The sequence below is a fragment of the Macaca mulatta genome, chromosome 16 (assembly GCF_049350105.2).
Source record: "Macaca mulatta isolate MMU2019108-1 chromosome 16, T2T-MMU8v2.0, whole genome shotgun sequence".
NCBI lineage: Eukaryota > Metazoa > Chordata > Mammalia > Primates > Cercopithecidae > Macaca > Macaca mulatta.
Window position 1 is genome coordinate 8,635,227 of NC_133421.1, and position 4,548 is coordinate 8,639,774.

Here is a 4,548-nt window from a genome sequence, read left to right on the forward strand (position 1 = left end):
GAAGTGGTGGTGCATGCCTATAATTCCAGCTACTTGGGAGGCTGAGGCATGAGAATCACTTGAACCCTTGAGGCAGAGGTTGCAGTAAGCTGAGACGGCACCGCTTTTTTTCCACTTAAAAAAAGAAGAAAAGAAAAAGAAAATAGCTTCATATTTATATTAACTGTATAAGTGGAGAAAACTAAGCTATTTGTTCTTTGAAATGATTACAAAACAGCCTTATTTAAAAATAGAACTATCCTCCTGCCCCTTGCCTGGTTATAATAAATATTGTGTCTTATGAAGAAAAAAAAGTCAGACAGGCCATCATATGGTGGTGGTTTTGTTGTTATTGTTGTTATATAGCCACACTCAGCCACTCAGGAACAAACTAAGAGAGAGGAAGCATTTAACCAGCATTTTACCTGTCAAGAAAGACAGAAGGAAAGAGGAGCAAGAGAGTTCAGGATATGAAAGGAGTGATTATAATGCTGCACTGAAGACTTCAAGGGCAGTAAGGACAGGACAAGGGCAGGCAGTCTTGCTGAATGCCAGGGGTTCAGTCTAGGTCCACCCGCTCACTGAACAGAAAGCCAATCACTGAGACAACAAGTATTACCAGAAAAGAAAGGCTTTTATTGTGAGTGATGTCAGCCAGGAAACAAGTCTCAAATCCGTCTCTCCAACCATGAAAGTTAGGAGTTTATATAGCAGGGAAGAAATATAACTACGTGCAGGGAAACAGGAGTTAGGGAGAGGTAAGGAAAAAGAGTTGGTCAGCAGGCAGCAGCGGTCAGATGAGAGGTCCAGCATCTCATTGTCCAGATGCGGTGATCTGGAAAGTTTCAGCCAGCCCCACACACACACTATCTGGGAGACCTGATGATCAGTTTCCTGAGAAAGAAATTCAGAGAAGACAAATGTAAGTTTCTTGAGCTTTAAGACCAGGAAGGTCAATTTCTGTATTTCTTAAGACAACAAAACAAAACAAAACAAAACTGTAAACATCAGTTCCATGGAAAATTTGGGCTGATTCCAGAAGGACAGTGGGAAAAGATAATGCAGAGCCCCCACAGTGTCCTCAAGAGATAAGCCCAACAGAATGGCTCTGTCCAGTCAAGGAAACTCTAGGGAAAGTTCAGAGTCTCTAGACCTTGCAGAATTTGCTACAAAGCAGCCATATTTAGGCAGGAATCTGTGCCAAATGCCTAGCATGGCCACCACACTGTCCATCAGAGGTATCCCCGGATAGAGCACAGGTACCATATTCCAGGAGGTTGGGACGTTGGCTGCAACAGCTGGAGAAGGTAGGTGTTTTGTTTTGTTTTGTTTTTGTTTTTGTTTTCTCTCTATTTCAGTTTGCAAACCATACTGGGTACAGCAAAGTTGACTGGAAGCAAGTAGAGAAGGATGTGAAGACAGCCAAGGAACTGCTGAAAAGCCCTAAGAACAACCAGATACCTGTTGATGGCAAAGCAAAACCGGAGGTGGGATCATCTGTGAGGAAGAATGTTCCAGTGACTGGAGGATTTGGGAAGCTTTCTGCTTGGCATGGTGTCCTAAAGAGAACTCCTTCACTTCCATTCTGCCTGGTCTGTTTGGGTTTTTGTTTTTATTTTGAGTTCTCCTTTTCTATCTCTCGTCACATTGTGTCAGTTGACTTTTCTAACCAGCAGCCTCTATACTGCATCATCGGATACTGAATCTCTCCTCCTCCTCTTCTCCTGTGCCTTCCTCCTGCAGTGGCAAACCTGAATGGTTTTCTGTAGGGATCTGTTGGTCCAAGTTAACTGATGAGGTCCTAACATGAACGTGATGAGGAGGGCAGAGCTGGAATGTTTTGCCCCTCCCTGACAACATTCCTCACCTGGTGACTTTGTAGGTTAGCCAGAACATTTCTTATCCCCCTATATAAGACACTTATCAGAACACATTGCAGCTGGGTGCAGTGGCTCATGCCCATTATCTCAACACTTTGGGAGGCTAAGATGGGCAGATCACTTGAAGCCAGGAGTTCAAGACCAGCCTGGCCAACATGGAGAAACCCAACCTCTACTAAAAAATTAAAATAAAATTCAAAAAATTAGCCGAGCATGGTGGCACATGCCTGTAATCCCAGCTACTTGGAAGGCTGAAGAATGAGAACCCTTTGAATTCAGGAGGTGGAGTGTATTAGTCTCTTCTCATACTGCTATTAAAGACATACCTGAGACTAGATAACTTATTTAAAAAAAAAAAAGTTTAACAAACTCACCGTTTCACATGTCTGGGGACGCCTCACAATCATGGCAGAAGGCAGAGAAAGAGTAAATATTTGTCTTACATGGCAGCAGCCAAGAGAGCTTGTGCAGGGGAACTCCCATTTATAAAACCATCAGATCTCATGAGACTTATTCATTTTCACAAGAACAGTACAGGAAAGACCTGCCCCCATGATTCAATTACCTCCCACCTGGTCCCTCCCACAACACATGGGGATTATGAAAGCTACAATTCAAGATGAGATATGGGTGGGGACACAGCCAAACCATATCATTCTGTCCCTGGCTCCTCCCAAATCTCGTGTCCTCACAATTCAAAACCAATCATGCCTTCCCAACAGTCCCCCAAAGTCTTAACTCATTTCAGCATTAACTCAAAAGTCCACAGTCCGAAGTTCCTTCCATCTATGAGCTTGTAAAATCAAAAGCAAGTTAGTTATTTCCAGACACAATGGGGGTACAGACATTGGGTAAATATACCTGTTCCAAATGGGAGAAATTGGCCAAAATGAAGGAGCTACAGGCCCCATGCAAGTCTGAAATCTAGTGGGGCAGTCAAATCTTAAAGCTCTAAAATGATCTCCATTGGCTCCATGTCTCACATCCAGAGCACACTGATGCAAGAGGTTGGTCCCTATGGCCTTGGATGGCTCTGCCCCTGTGGCTTTGCAGGGTGCAGTTCCCCTCCTGGCTGCTTTCATGGGCTGGTGTTGAGTGTCTGCAGCTTTTCCAGGCTCATAGTGCAAGCTGTTGGTGGATCTACCATTCTGGGATATGGAGGATGGTGGCCCTCTTCTCACTGCCATTAGGCAGTGCCCCAGTGGGGGCTCTGTGTGGGGGCTCTAACCTCACTTCTCCCTTCCACACTGCACTAGCAGAGATTCTCCATGAGGGCTCTGCCCCTGCAGCAGACCTCTGCCTGGACATCCAGGTATTTCCATACATCCTCTGAAATCTAGGCGGAGGTTCCCAAACATCAGTTCTCGACTTTTGTGCCACCAGCAGACTCAACACCATGTGGAAGCTCCCAAGTCTTGGGATTTGCACCCTCTGAAGCCACAGCCTGAGCTGCACCTTGAACCCTTTTAGCCATGGCTGGAGTGGCTGGGACACAGGACACCAAGTCCCTAGGCTGCACACAACAGGGGGACCCTGGGCCTGGCTGAGGAAACCATTTTTTCCTCCTAGGCCTCTGTGCCTATGACGGGAGGAGCTCCCGCAGAGGTCTCTGACATGCCCTGGAGATATTTTCCCCATTGTCTTGTTGATTAACATTTGACTCCTTGTTACTTATGCAAATTTCTGAAGCAGGCTTGAATATCTCCCCAGAAAATGGGTTTTTCTATTCTTTTTTTTTTTTTTTTTGAGACGGAGTTTCACTCTTTTTGCCCATGCTGGAGTGCAATGGCACCATCTTGGCTCACTGCAACCTCCACCTCCTGGGTTCAAGCGATTCTCCTGCCTCAGTCATCTGAGTAGCAGGGATTATAGGCATGTGACATCACGCCTGGCTAATTTTGTATTTTTAGCAGAGATAGGGTTTCTCCATGTTGGTCAGGCTGGTCTCAAACTCCTGACCTCAGGTGATCCGTCCTCCTCTCCCTCCCAAAGTGCTGGGATTACAGGTGTGAGCCACCATGCCCAGCTGGGATTTTCTATTCTATTGCATCATCAGGCTGCAAATTTTCCAAACTTCTATGCAATACTTCCTCTTGAATGCTTTGCTGCTTAGAAACTTCTTCCACCAGATGCCCCGAATCATCTCTCTTAAGTTCAAAGTTCCACGTATCTCTAGGGCAGGGACAAAAGCTGTCAGTCTCTTTGCTAAGGCACAGTAAGAGTCACTTTTGCTCCAGTTCCCAACAAGCTCCTCATCTCCATCTGAGACCACATCAGCCTGGACTTTATTGTCCATATAACTATCAACATTTTGGTCAAAGATACTCAGTAAGTCTCTAGGAAGTTCCAAACTTTCCCACATTTTCCTATCTTCTTCTGCGCCCTCCAAACTGTTCCAACCTCTGCCTGTTACCCAGTTCCAAAGTTGCTTCCACATTATCAGCTATCTTTACAGCAGCACCCCACTCTACCAGTACCAATTTACTGTATTAGTCTGTTCTCACACTGCTAATAAAGACATACCTGAAACTAACCTATAAAGAAAAAGAGGTTTAATGGACTCACAGTTTCACATGGCTGGGGAAGCCTCACAATCATGGCAGAAGGCAAAGAAGGAGCTAAGATACGTCTTATATGGCGGCAGGCAAGAGGGTTTGTGTGGGGGAACTCGGCATTTATAAAACCATCA

At 45.3% G+C, this 4,548-nt stretch overlaps 1 long non-coding RNA gene across 1 annotated transcript; it reads right to left on the minus strand.

The window, feature by feature from the left end:
* Window positions 1-594: 594 nt before the first annotated feature.
* Window positions 595-2,602, minus strand: LOC114673045 (uncharacterized). The gene is made up of 2 exons (XR_013406304.1): window positions 2,234-2,602; window positions 595-873 (listed from the first exon to the last, which is right to left on the minus strand). It is a non-coding gene; the product is annotated as an uncharacterized LOC114673045 (long non-coding RNA).
* Between the last annotated feature and the right edge of the window lie 1,946 nt (window positions 2,603-4,548).